At 36.3% G+C, this 15,846-nt stretch overlaps 1 protein-coding gene across 15 annotated transcripts in view; it reads right to left on the bottom strand.

The window, feature by feature from the left end:
• The window catches only part of KLHL13 (kelch like family member 13), a 168,546-nt gene that overhangs the window by 108,413 nt on the left and 44,287 nt on the right, over positions 1-15,846 (bottom strand). The window lies entirely within an intron of this gene.

Raw genomic sequence — 15,846 nt, 5'->3', positions numbered from 1 at the left:
GTAGGAAAAATATTGAAAGCAAGGAGAATAATGAGTTTGATGTAGACGTATTGAATACCATGGGACATACAATAGAGTGTCCGATACAAAACTGGAAATATAAATCTGGAATTACGTTGGAACTAAAAATATAAATGTAGGGATATTTAGCCAGTTAAACGACAGCAAAAGCAATAAGCCTAGGAAATATTACTTAGCAGAGTATTTGCCTCGAAAAGGTGGAATCTCAAAGAACACTGCAAGCAAAAAAAAAAAAAAAAAAAACACAGGAAGACAAGCCAGCAAAGAAAAGGATGAACAGATAGGATAAAAATTAAGACAAGTGTGAGATAAAAGCTAAGGAAGAAGAGTGGTTTGAGAATATTCAACAGTTTTAAGTTCTATTGAGATAAAGTAAGATATGGCTACTTTATTTGACAACTATGAGGTCCTTGGTAACCCTTTTTAAAAAACAGTTTCACTGTAGGTGGGGGAACCAGATTGCAGTGGTTTGAAGGTGAAACAAAATGAATACGTTCTTTTGAAAAACTTGTGATAAAATATTTCGGGCAATGACTGTATGGTAAATGTGACCTTTCAAACCAGTAATGGAAAAAGATTTGGGGACAATTGGATAGCCACTTGGGGAGGGGGGAAGGTTGTACACTACTTCACTTCTTACACTAAAATAAATTCCAGGTAGATCAAAGATTTAAAGGGAAAAAATGAAGCTGAAAGAATATCAAAATAAAACACACATGAAATTATTTATAATTGGGTAGTAGATAAAACAAGCAGGACCCAAAAGCCACAAAACACGAAGGAAGAGACTGTTAAATCTGATTATAGAAAAAATTGAAACTCTGTACTTCAAAAATACCACCAAGTCAAAAAAAGCATTTGATAAACTAAGTGTAAGAAATATTTGCAATATACATGACGAGCAACAAACGACTAATGATTCTCTCACACACATACATGAATCAATAAAAAACAATATAACATAATAGTAAATGTTGGAAAATAATGTATATAGAAAGTGCACATAAAAGAAATGCAAATCATTAATAAACAAAGAACTGCAACTTAAAACGAGGTACCATTTTCACGTATGAAATTGGCACACCCGCAGAAAAAAATTAAGGTTGTTTATATCCTGCATTAGTGAGAAGGAATATGGATGGATATTATATGAAGAAATGAATAATCAAATGTGCTGATGCTGCTGAGAGGCTGAGTAAGACAAGAATTGAGAAATGACCACTGGGTGTGGTAATGTGGAGGTCACTGGAGATCTTGGTAAGAGTGATCTACATGTAATGATGGTGATAAAGGCCAGGTAGTGTGGGTTGGAAACAGAATGAAAGGAGAGAGAGGAGACAAGTACACACAACTCTTTTAGAGAGTTTCGCTTTAATAAAAAGTAGAAAAATGGGTTGTAGCTGGTGGAAGATATAGGGTGGAGGGAATTGACATTTTGTTTTTATAATTGGAAATAGTACACCAAGCAAATCTCAAAAGTATGATATTAAGTAAAAAAAAAGCAAACTGAAGAAATACAATACTGATTATACAAATCTCAAAAATACGTAAGACAATATTATATACACGTATATATGTATACACACATATACACATTACATATGTATATGCACATGCATGTAGGAAAAAAAAAACCCAACGAGTCGATGTAAAGAAGGCATAAAAACATACTTGGAAATAATAGACACCAAGTTTACAATAGTAGTTACCTCAGGAGAGGAGGGAGGAGAACATACTTGGAGAGGGATACACTAGGAGCTTCACCTTAAACTCGTTTTTTGTTAAGGATCTGAAGTATATATGGCAAAATGTTAAGATATTACAGAGCTAAGTGATGGTTACATAGGTGTTTCTTATATTGTCCGCTATGCTTTTCTGTATGTTTCATATATTTTATTAAAAAAGAAACAAAACTGTGTAAGGTATTATCCTGAAGTAGGACTGTGTGAGTAGATAAGACACAAAACAAAAGGCCAGCATATAAAGCAATTAACATTTTCATGAATGAACTAAATGCTACTGAATTATTCACGCTAAAATAGTTAACTATATGTATGTGAATTTCATCTTAATTTAAAAAAAAAAGCAGCTAGGATCAAAAAAGAAAATTTTTCAAAGCAAAAAAAAAAAAAGACAGGACAAAAATATAACCAGACAAGAATTGTATTTAAAAAGATGCAGTTCTCCCCTGCCATGATGCCCTTATTAATAAAACGGAAACTAATCATTACTCAGAGCACAAAACTGACAAAGACCTAATCATGGTTTTGCCCTTAAACATATTCTACTTAGCTCATCAGAAATGAAATTACTTCCAACAGTTGAGATATCTTGCATGAGTTAAACCAGTTTTACTCTTAAGTATTTATTTCAATTAATTCAAAAGTTTAATATTTTTTTAAGCACCAATTATATAGTTAGCTAATATTTCATTTACAGATTCCTGTTTATGGCTTAGTTTTTAATTAAAACCCATCATCTCTCTCTGCCTGATCCTGTCCAAGAATCAATGGTTTAAAAAATGAGATTTGACATATGCTAACCAATTTCACCCATATTAAGTGAACTCAGTTTATGGACTAAACTGAAGTTATATAAAATAAATCTTAGGATTTTCTATAATTGTCTTTGAATAAAATTTTGGTAAGTACTGTGATAAGAAAATAAAGCTGACAGAAATGCTCATGGAAAGTGCTAAATACTATGAAATTAAAAAACTACAAAATGTAGAAAAATTGCAGATAATTGCACAGCTTAAATCATAGCAGGATCACTAAAAATTAAAAATCACCTCAAAATTAAAAAACTTGAATTGAAGAAAACAGAATAGCATTCTCTGGTATATAGTTTGCTCTACAAAAGTTGATTTTCAAAAATGTCACATAATGTTAGATTACAGAATGATTTAGCTTTCACACCTGACAAAGATTACCACACTCCCCTCCAGCCTGTGGCACTGAAAAAGTCCAACACTAAATTAGTTGATGTTAACATGGGTAGTGATTGTTCCCTACAGTAAATCTAAAAATGGCTAGGTCTATGTGGTATGCTTCCACATCTGCACCCCTACCAAGATCTGTAACACAATAAATAAGGCCAGTTGCACTGTAATAAAGGTTGCAACTAATTTGATTTCAGGACACACATTTTATGTAAATGATAAGGCTACCCGGTTTCCTCCTGACCAGCATCTCAAACTACAACCTAGGGGCCCATGGAAGTATTACAACAGTCATTTCTAGGTCTAAAACCCTAACAGAAAGACTAAACCCAAATTCTGGGAAAATGGAGGTATAAGCAAATAAGTTGCTGACCCTCCCCAAACTACACTAAGAAACACAACAAGAAATTTGCGCTCAGACCTGAGGGATTCTGAATCATTGGACAGAGGACAGTAACAAGGAGCTGTAGGTAGATCTAAATCAATGGCAAGTCCCAAACTGTAGGATAAGTGCTTAGTCCACTGTTCCTCCCCCTCCCATTCCTGGCTCTGTGAACTCACAGATGCCTGGGAGGCAAGCAGACTAACAGCTTCAACAAAGCCCATCCCCTCAGCCAAGGCTCTGCTTATCTGTGCACAAGGAAGGGTCAGGAGCTCTGGCTCCAAAACTGATAGTACAGATGTCTCTGGGAGTCCTTCGGAGTATGTCTGCCCTTCCCACTACTGTGTGGCAGAAAGAAACATGCCACAGTCCCAGTCAATGCAGAGCTTGCCTGAACATGGGAAGGGCTCCAATCTCTGGCTCTGAAATAAGTGGACCCTCACAGACCAGGAAAAACAGCAGTGAACAAGGATGGAGGGCTAACATAGCCCCACTGATGGTTTATTTGGTATAGGCTTTCTGAACGCTTTGGAAGCTGCTAAAGGACTGAAAATGTGGTCACGGACATGCAGCTTACATGGAGCAATAACCAAAGAAAGAGGATAGTGCCCCTTGTAGAGTGAATTAATGTGTGTTCCCTGTTCTGTTTGGGAACCACTAAAGGCAGAAACCTTGGTCTGGAGTTTTTGAAATAAAGATATCATACACTGAAAAAGGGTGGAGTTTCTTCCAGAAACTAGCAATGTCAGTACCACCAAAAACTTGGAAGAATCAAGAAATCTAACACCTCGTAAAATTATAATGCACCAGCTTCAATAAAAAAATCACAAAGCACATAAAGAAACTGATGCACCAGCTTCAAAAAAAAAAAATCACAAAGCACATAAAGAAACTGGGAAGAGTGGCCCATTCATGTGAACAAGATGAATGGAGAAAAATCACCTTTATGGAAGCCTGAATAAAAAAGAGATAGGAAGAATATAATACAAAATAAGCTAAAAGAACTGAGGAAAAACACAGACAAAGAACTAAAGGACAACAGGAAAAAGATGCATGAATAAAATGAGAATTTAAATAAAGAGATAACCAAAACCAAACCCACTGCTGTCAAGTCAATTCCAACTCATAGCTACCCTATAGTACAGAGTAGAACTACCCCATAGGGTTTCCAAGGCAGTAAATCTTTATGGAAACAGACTGCCACATCTTTCTCCTGTGGTGCAGCTGGTAGGTTCGAACCACCAACCTTTTGGTTAGCAGCCGAGCACTTAAACCACTGCACCACCATGACTCAAATAGATAGACACCATAAAAAGAAAACAAATATGAAAACTGAAAGAGACAATAATTGAAATGAGAAACACATTGGAAAGACTAAACAGAGATTTGAGCACTCAGAAGAAAGAATAAGCAAACTACAGGATAAGGTAATCAAAATTATACAGGCTGGAGAACAACAAAGAAGACTCCAGGCTGCTCACAGAAATTTAATAAAATCATGGAACAACATCAAGTGAACCATCATATGCATCATGGGAATCCCAGAAGGAGATGAGAGAAAGGGAGGAAAAAGAAAATTTGAGGAAATAATGACAGAATTTTTCCAACTATGACAAAGGACGTAAACCTAAAACTTTAAGAAGCTCAATGAACTTCAAATAGAATAAACCCAAAGAAATCCATACCAAGACATATTATACTCAAGCTCTCTAGAGCTAAAGAAAAGAGAGAATCCTGAAAGCAGCAAGAAAAAATGAACAGTCACATACAAAGGATCCCCAATAAGATTGTTCTTAATGTTGTTACTCTTTTTGTTGTTAGTCGCCATTGAATCAATTCTGACTCATGTGTTACAGAGTAGAAATGCCCCATAGGATTTTCTTGGCTGTATTCTATCATTAGGAGCCACTGGATAGGTTCAAACTGCCAACCTTTAGATTAGCAGCTGATCAGAAACCACCTGCACCACCCAGGCTTCTTATATGCCAATATTTCTCTTCAGGTACCTTGCAGGCCAGAATACAATGAAATGACATATTCAAAGTGGTGAAAGAAGAGAACTGTCAGGCAAGAATACAATATCTGGGAAAACCATTCTTCAAGAATGAGGGTAAAATCAAGACATTCCAAGATAAGCAAAAGCTCAGAGAGTTTGTAACCACTAGAACTACATTACAAGAAATTTTAACCAGGGACATAAAAGACTTATACAATGAAAATTATATAACACTACTACAAGAGACTAAAAGAGACCTACATAAATAGAAGGACATTCCATGGTCATGGGCTGGAAGATTTAACCCTTTCAAGAGCCAATTATTTTCTCCTTTGAATTTTTGTAAATATTATGTGTTTTCACTAAAGAAGGCATGCTGATCAAAGGACCACTTCAGAATTTTTATTATGCATTATGGATTTCAATACTACCTGGGGTCACATATGTCCCAGGGGACTTTGGACAACATAAATCCTGTCAATATGACTCAATGATGAAATCAGGCTTTTTAATTTTTTTAATTTTATTTCTTGAAAATTTGTAAAACATGAAGGCATCTGGCAATGATTGTACATACATTTTATTCTAGTCTCCTTTTTAGTCTTTGTATTATTTTCATGAAACTTTTCAAAATATGGTACAATGCATTCTTCCTTTCTGTAAAAACAGTTCTTACAGTGCAAATACATAAAGCCACAAGATATTTTTTATCTCAGGAAAATGACCACTGCAATGCATTCATAATTACTGCAAAAGCAGTACTTACAGGCAAAGTAAATAAAACTAAATGAATTTGAATCTTAGGAAAATTACCACCACTATGTATTCTTTATTATAACAAAAGCAGTACTAACAGCTAAGAAGCAGAAACACATGCCCTGGAATACTGCAAAACTGCTCACTGCAGTATATTCCACTTGCTACACATGGAAGCAGTGACTGGGCCCTAAGACTGAACACAGAATAGAAATAACTATTCCCTTAAAAAGTACCACTGCAATGCACTATCCCTTATTGGAAGGGCTTTACTGTTCAGAAGCTAGAAAAGAAGGGAGCCAGTAACACCTGGAAACAATGAATGGCATATAGGAGAAAGTGGCCACTAAGACCAAATGAAGACAGACAATAGCTAATTCTCATGATAAGTACATTCTCATGAGAACATAGTAACTGAGAAACATACTGAGGAGGCTTATCTCACAGAAATAAAGGCAAAACTACCAAAAATTTTTTAAATGCACAGATCTTGGAGGCATCACAAAAGACAATGCTCAAGCTACACAAAAATGAGGCTCCTGTTCAGGATTTTTAAATTTCAGGCATTTCAGAAGGATACCTTATGTCCCACAGGTCTTGAAAGGGTTTTTAATATGGTGAAAATAGAAATACTACCTGAGGTGATCTACAGATACAATGCAATCCCACTACAAATTCCAACATCATTCTTTACAGAAATGGAAAACTTAATGACCAACTTTAAATGGAAAGAAAAGAGGTCCCAAATAGCCAGAGCACTACTGAAGACCAATGTTGGAGGCCTCACACTCCCCAATATCAAAACATAATATACAGCCACTGTACTCAAAATAGCCTGATACTGGTTCAATGACAGACACACAGACCAGTGTAAAAGAATTGAGAACCGAGAAATAAATCCTTCCATTTATCGACAACTGATTTTTGACATGGGGTCAAAATCCATTCAATATGGAAGAAACAGTCCCTTTAATATATGGTGCAGACAAAACTGGATACCCAATTACAGAAAAATGAAACAGGACCCATACCTCACACCATACACAAAAACTAACTTGAAATGGATCAAAGACCTATATGTTAAACCTAAAATTATAAGGTTTCTGGAAGAAAATAAAGGGACAAAACTATGGGACCTATTTTTTTTTTTTCATAATAAAAATAAGCTAACAAACATTACTAAATATGCAAAAATAGCGGAAGGCAAATTAGATAACTGGGACCTCATAAAAATAAAACACATATGCTCATCGAAAGACTTTATCAAAAGAGTAAAAAGACAACTTATAGAATTGGAAAAAAATCTTCAGAAATAACATATCTAATAAAAGTCTAATCTCTAAAATATATAGAAAACTCCAACAACTCAACAACAAAAAGACAAACAACCCAATTAAAAACTGCGCAAAGGACAGTAACAAATACCTCACCAAAGGGGAAATTCAAGTGGCCAACAAACATATGAAAAGATGCTCAAGATCATTAGCCATTAGAGACATGCAAATCAAAATGAGATATCATCTCATCCCAGCTAAAATAGCACAGATAACAGCAAATGCTGGTGAGGATGTGGGGAGATTGGAACCCTGATCCATTGCTGTTGGGACTGTAAAATGAGATAACCACTATGGAAAACAGTATGACACTTCCTAAAAAAAAACTAGCAATATAACTAGCAACCTCATTCCTAGCTATATACCATAGAGATCTAATAGAAGTGACATGAGCAGACATGCACACCTGTATTCCCCAAAAGGGAAGAACACACTCGGCATTTCTCAACCTAAAGAACTGAAGAAAAAATTCAAGCCTCTAGTTGCAATAGTGAAGGATTCTGGGCAAAATACTGAATGACACAGGAAGCAGCAAAAGAAGATAGAAGGAATACACAGAGTCACTGTATCAGAAAGAACTTGTCAGTGTTCAATCATTTCAGGACGTAGCATACGATCAAGAGCTGATGATACTAAAGAAAGAAGTCCAAGCTGCACTGAAGACACTGGTGAAAAACAAGGCTCCAGGAACTGATGGAATACCAGTTGAGATGTTTCAACAAATAGATGCAGCACTGGAAGTGCTCACTTGTCTATGCCAAGAAATATGGAAGACAGCTACCTGGCCAAACGACTGGAAGAGAGCCATATTTATGCCTATTACAAAGAAAAGTATACCAACACATTGTGGGAATTATCAAACAATATGTTTAATATCACACACAAGTATGATTTTGCTGAAGATCATTCAAAAGCAGTTGCAGCAGCAGTATATCAAAAGGGAACTGCCAGAAATTCAAGATGGACTCAGAAGAGGACATGGAACAAGGGATATCATTAATTATGTCAGATGGATCTTGGCTGAAAGCAGAGAAAATCAGAAAGCTATTTACTTGTGTTTTATTTTGACTATGCAAAGGCATTCGACTGCGTGGATCACAACAAACGATGGATAACACTGGGAAGCATGGGAATTCCAGAGCACTTAATTGTGCTCATGAGGAACCTGTACATAGATCAAGAGGCAATCATTCAGACAGAACACGGGAATACTGCGTGGTTTAAAGTCAAGAATGGTGTGTGTCAGGGCTGAATCCTTTCATCATACGTATTCAATATGTATGCTGAGCAAACAATCCCAGAAGCTGGACTAGATGAAGAAGAATGTGACATCAGGATTGGAGGAAGGCTCATTAACAACCTGACATACGCAAATGACACAAACTTGCTTGCTGAAAGTGAAGAGGACTTCAAGCATTTACTGATGAAGATCGAAGACTGCAACTTTCAGTATGGATTACACCTCAACATAAAGAAAACAAAAATCCTCACAACTGGATCAATGAGCAACATCATGATAAACAGAGAAAAGACTGAAGTTGTCGAGGATTTCGCTTTGCTTGGATCGACAATCAACACCCCTGGAAGCAACAGTTGAGAAATCAAACAACACATTGCATTGGGCAAATCTCCTGTGAAAGACCTCTTTTAAGTGTTAAAAAAATATCAATGACAATTTAAGGACCTAAAGTGCACCTGACACAAGCCATGGTGTTTTCAATCGCCTCATAAGCATACGAAAGCTGGATAATGAATCAAAAAAAAACAAAGAATTGACCCCTTTGAATTATGGTGTTGGTGAAGAATATTGAATATACCATGCACTGCTAGAAAAACAAACAAATCTGTCTTGGAAGAAGTACGGTCAGAATGCTCCTTAGAAACAAGGATGGAGAGACTTCTTCCCACATACATAGGACATGTTATCAGGAGGGACCAGTCCCTGGAGAAGGACATCATGCTTGGTAAAGTAGAAGGTCCACCAAAAAGACGAAGACCCTCAATGGGATAGATTGACAAAGTGGCTGCAACAATGGGCTCAAGCATAATGATTATGAGGATGGTGCAGGGCCAGGCAGTGTTCTGTTCTGTTGTACATGGGGTTGCTATGGGTCAGAGCCAATTGGACAGCACGTAACAAAACAATGTTCACTGCAGCGTTATTCACAACAGCAAAATAATGGAAACAGCTTAAGTCCCCTTCAACAGATAAATGGATAAGCAAAATACGGTACATACATAAAATGGAATACTATGCAACCACAAAGAACAATGATGAGTTTGCAAAACAACACGGATGGATCTGGAAGACATAATGCTCATTGAAATAAGTCAGTTACATAAGGACAAATATTGTATGATCCCACTTCTATAAAAAGCCAAGAATAGATATATACACAGAGACCAATGTTAATTGGTTGTTACCAGGGATGGGTGAAGGGGGAGGGGGATTCACTCTCTAGACTGTAGATACTTGTTATTTTATATGATGGGAATAGTAGCACGGAATGTGGGTGTAATAAGCACAGCTTGACCAAAGTAAACAATGCCACTAAGAAGTGCACAAGAGAAAAGGATGTTTGTGCTAAAGAATATGACACATATAATTTGGCAACAACACCAACAATAACCAAAAACAGAGTATGGTCACTTAGGCAGGTACATAGGAATATATGTGTATGGGTAGGTACACGGGAGTACGTATGTGAGCAGATAGAAGTATCTATATGTACATGTACATACAGATGTGTGTATGCATATATATTCATAATGCACCCAGTTACAGATACTTCTCAGATATAACTAAATACCTTGTTAGAATGGTTTTCTGGGTTTGAAGGCTTAGGTCCTTAGTTTCGTAGGACAACTCAGTCAACTGACACCATAAAGTTCACGTTCTGCATCCTAGTGAAGTGAGTAGTATCTGCGTCTATAAAAGCTCCTGAGCAGCCATCTAAGATACAACTATTGGTCTCTACTCATTAGGGGCAAAAGAGAAAAGGAAACCAAAGTGTCACAGAAGAAACTAGTCTACAGGGCTAACAGCCTACATAAGCCACAGCTTCATCTACCCTTAATCCAGAAGAACTAGATGGTGCCTGGCTACCACTACTGACTGTTCTGATCAGGGCCACAAAAGATGGGCCCAGATAGAATGGGAGAAAAATGTGGAACAAAACTTAAATTCTTTCAAAGTCCAGATTCACTGGACCAGTTGAGACTGGAGGACTCCCTGAGGCTATCGCCCTGATACACTCTTTAAACCTAGAACCAAAGCTATTTCCTGAGGTCACCTGTTAGCAAAATAACAGACAGAATAAAGGATATCATCTGAGAGTATGGAGCAATATTAAAAAATCATTTAAACCATTTGAAAAACCAACAGCTAACCTAAAGCAAAGATGAGAAGACAAGGGGGCAGGGAAACTACAATACTGAAAACGGAACAGCCAGAACACAATTAATGAGAATGTATATACACTGTGAAAAATGTAAGTTATGTCACTGAACAACTTGTGTAGAAATTGTCAGATGGGAACCTACTTTGCTGTGTAAACTTTCATCAAAAACACAATAAAACACTATTTAAAAAAATAGTTATAATTCTATATGACATAAAACACAATGACCATAATTAAAAGACCAAAAACAGTTGGGGGAGGGCTGGGAAACCTCCAACACATTTAACAGGCATATGTTTAATATTGAGAATATATAAAGTATTTTTAAAAATCAGTAACAAAGGTGAACAACCCAGTAGGAAAGTATATGAACAGGCTTTTCAACAGAAGAATGAGAACAAAAAGAATAAGCATATGAAAAGATGTTCAAACCTCAAGTGTGCCTGTATGTGTGTGAAACCTAGAGGAAATCTGCAGTCATGTCAAAAACATATTAGTGGCACACCTTATTGTTCTTTCCCAAATTTTTACCTTCAAAAGAGAATAAAATCTTTCTGATTCATCTTACCATGTAAAATTCTATTTTTTCCCTGCTAAAAATTAAAAACAAGAGAAAGACAAAGGAGAAGAAAGAAGAAAAGTGCCCACAAAAAGATCAAGTCTATGTAAAAATTCAGGGGAAAAAAAATTATTGCACATTTCAGTGAGGAAGGAAATTGATTCAGCTCATCTTTTCATCTACTAAAGCTTCAATTTGGGGTGGGTTTAAGCAAACAGGTGCAAGGTTATTGGCCTATTCCCATCTCCGTGGTAGCATGACATAATAATTCAGTTTCCCCCTCCATGCTCCAAAGGGAAAAATTCTTAAGTGGTCTTATACTATTGTAATCACCTTACCAAAAAAAAACCCAAACCCGTTGCCGTCAAGTCAATTCTCGCTCATGGTGACCCTGTAGGACAGAGTAAAACTGCCCCAAAGAGTTTCCAAGGGGTGCAGTTAGCAGCCGTAGCTCTTAATCACTACGCCACCAAGTTTTCCAAAATCACCTTACCAGAACACTGTTTATCCAAGCAAAATGAGATTTGCAACCTATCTTTAAAATGCATATGTCTCTGATATAATGAAATATTTTCAAGTTCCAAGTGCTTTGGGAAATTTAGAGGCATTGCATCATTTTCATTGCTCGATACTTTTCTAGGCTGTTGAGAGAAAAAAAATGAACCATTGTCTTTGTACAAGAATCCTTTAAGCTAAAGGATCATGGTTTTCAAACCAATCTAGAGCTGAAATCTCAAATTCAAGCTTGATACACTAAACATCTGAACAGCAAAAAGTCATAAAAGTATTTTCTTATCACAGATAAATTTAATATGGTGTTTCTTAAAAAAGAAAAAGCATTAAACAGGACACTTTAATCAGTTCCAAATACTACTTAGGTCAACAGAATAGAAGATGTTTAAAACCTTTTATGACTATATTTTTGTGAAAAAAAAATTTTTAACTCACACAGATGACTCTTTTTAATTACATATACAATACCGCTTTTTCTGACCAAGAAGAATGTATTGCATTCCAGCTACATGATCACCTATTTATAATGAAATAAGAATCCTCTTGTATTCACCTGTAAACTGTCCTGTTAAGTCTTCATCAGATTTTTCCACAACATATTAAAAAAACAAAAATTTACTTTTTAAAAGATACAGTACTTTTTAACATCCCCATTCCGTCAAAATCCATGTGAGTCAATTAAATTATAAACAAAAACAAAAAAAACCTGTTCTGATCACATTTGCACAGTTCATTTACTTGAGTTTTGTTTCATCTGCTATTCCTAAGTGACTTTCAAATATGGTAAAAACTGTTATGTAGCAGTCCAACAATCAGAACTCTCTAGAAAGTAGCATTCCAAACACACAGCTTCCCAACATAAAACTTCACTTATGAATTAGGTCACTCTTTTACTATGCAAGGGACTCAAGGGAATACAGCATTCAGGTCCAAATAAAAGAATCATTTCTTCTGGACCCATAACAGATAATTTTAGCAAATTTAACACAATGAAAGAAGGCAAGAAGGGCAGAGCAGGAAGCTCTATGCTTCTACATGCCTTCATTGCCACAGTAGAAGCAATCTTACAGGAAACCTTCAGGCCCATTGTTGGTTGATGAATCAGAAAAGCTAAAGTAGAAATCATTTATGATTTTCCTTATTGTTTCATTTTAACCTAAAACATAAAATGTATCTTTACTCCCCACTCTTTTGATCTACAACCAAGGTTTTATCTTCAAGCATAGGCCTGCTAATTGGATCCTGGGATCTTATTTTCTAAGTTTACCTTACCACCATGATAAATGCATGGATTGTTGTTTACAAATTTGTTTTCTTTAAAGTGGAAAGAAAACTTTCAGACACTTGCAAGGCATTCTCAATTGAGACTCCTTAGTGGTTTTTCCAATTTTCTCCAAAATCTTTTATAGCTACAGGGCCAGGACTGGGGTGTGGTGAGTGAAGCACTTGCCTCTGACTCAAAAAGTAAACCAAAAACCAACATCCAAACACATTGCTGTTGAGTTGATTTCTACTCATAGTAACCCTATAGCCAGAGTAGATCTGCCCCATAGGGTTTCCATGGCTGGAATCTTTATATAAACAGACTACCACAAAACTTTTGGATAGCAGCTGAGCCCTTAACCACTAGGACAGAAGGGGTGCTAAAAACTCAGTGATCAAGATAAAAATCAAAATTAACGCAAAGTTCATGATAAAAAAAAATTTAATAAAGACAGCATCAATATTACTGATTTTTTTCAGCGACAACTTTTTTAAATTTTAAGCAGTTGGACGATCAGGAGTCATCACAAAGCATTCAAGGGTTCTATGCAAAAGCTGGATAATGAAAAAGTAATACAGAAGAATTGATGTGTTCAAACTGTGGCGTTGGCAAAGAACATTGAATATATCATGGACTGCCAAAAAAAATGAAAATATCCGTCTTAGAAGAAATACAACAAGAACGTTCCTTAGAAGCGAGGATGGTAAGATTTTGGCTCGCTTACTTTGGACACATCAATTGCTACAAAAGGACATGATGTTTGGCAAACTAGAGGATCAAGGAAAATAAAGGAAACCCTCAATGAGATAGATTGACACAATATCCACAACAATGGATAACAGCAATAAATATTGCCTGTCCCTGAGCCATCTTCCCGATCATTGGTATGCTCAAGCCCATTTATACAGCCACTGTATATTTTGAATGCCTTCTAACCTAGGGTGCTTATCTTCAAAGCACTGTATCAGACAATCTTTTGTTGTGATCCACAGGGTTTTTATTGGCTAGTTTTTGGAAGTCGACCACCAGACCTGACTTTCTACTCTTAATCTAGAAACTCCATTGAAACCCATCCACCACGGGTGAGTGACCCTGCTACTATTTGAAATATTGGTGGCACAGACTACACCATAGGAGCAACACACAAGCCGCCAAGGTACAACAAACTGACAGGTGGTGGAATGGAGTATTAGACAGCTATAAAACAGGATGATGAATATATCCAAATACTGCTGCAGAGTTATCTTCAGGGTATATTCTTAAGCCAAAAAAGTTCAGTGGAAAATAGTGTGCACAGTGTGATATCTAAGGAAGGAAAGGGATGGTTACCTATATGAGGAGAGGAAAGGGATAGTAATTTGGCTTCTTTGGATATATCTTCTTTTGCAGATTCGACTTTGGAACTGTGCAAATATATTTTACTTAATTCTATAACAAAATTAAATTTGAAAAACATATTTGAAAAGTAAAATCAAATAAATTAACCCAACTGTATGTCCTGTTGGAATAACAGCACCACAAAAAAAGAAAAACTATTTCAAGTGACTTTAAAACAGTAATTAAACTGTACATTTCTAGTAGCATAGTCTTAAGGAGGACAAAAAGACCAGCACATACAAAAAGAGTCTAAAATTGCTTTCAGTAATCATGTTGCTCATGGTTGTGCTGATATGGTAATTCTGAGGCTGCTATGTATGTATGGTGCGATAAACAAAACAATTATGTAGATGTCATTGAAACCTAAAATTTTAGGCATTGTTGAAAGGAGATACGAATGTAATATGAAGTTAGGTAAAAACTCTGTAGTCTTAAATTTGAATTGGAATTGTCAACGTGAACTCATGACACATTTTATCTTAAAAGAAAACTATAAGCTATCTGTTTCCAGGAAAGGCCCTGAAACAATGACCAACCTAGTAGCAATAACACCCTGGCACATAAATCTGGTATCTAAACACAATTTTCGAAAAAAATTAACAAGGACTTCTTTAAAAAAAAAAAAAAAAAGGTGGGGGAGGGGTGCTGATTAGGCTCTGAAACAGAAAATGTACAAGATGAGCCTGAAATATCTCATCATACAAGAAAGCAAGGAAACTATGCAAGACTATTTAGGGCCATGCCTAAAGGACACCAGAGCCTACTTAAGCTCCCACTGGCCAAATATGGGATAATTTGAGCATCAGTAAGGATAATGGCTACAATGGATTGAAATACATCAGATGTATTTAAATATATGACTTCATAATAATGTTAAAAAATATCGATGGTCATCTTTGGAGGATGCTGAACAACCAGCTCATTATTTTAGAAAATGGTATATAAAGAGCATCAAGCAGTTATCCTGCCTTTTCTATATGCTTTGTGCCTCAGGACACCATTGCCATGGAGTCAATTTCAACTCATAGCAACCATATAAGACAGAGTAGAACTGCCCCCATAGGGTTTCCAAGGCTGTAAATCTTTAAAGAACCAGACTGCCACATCTTTCTTCTGTAAGGCAGCTGGTACAGCTAGTGGGTTCAAACCGCCAAACTTTTGGTTGGCAGCTGAATACTTAACCACTGTACCACCAGGGCTCCTTTAAAACCCACTGCTGTTGAGTTGATCCTACTCAGAGAGACCCTATAGGACAGAGTAGAACTGCTCGAGAGGGTTTCCAAGGCTGTAAATCTTTGTGGA

This window comes from Elephas maximus, chromosome X (genome assembly GCF_024166365.1).
Source record: "Elephas maximus indicus isolate mEleMax1 chromosome X, mEleMax1 primary haplotype, whole genome shotgun sequence".
Lineage (NCBI taxonomy): Eukaryota > Metazoa > Chordata > Mammalia > Proboscidea > Elephantidae > Elephas > Elephas maximus.
This window is presented reverse-complemented; position numbering and strand designations above follow the sequence as displayed.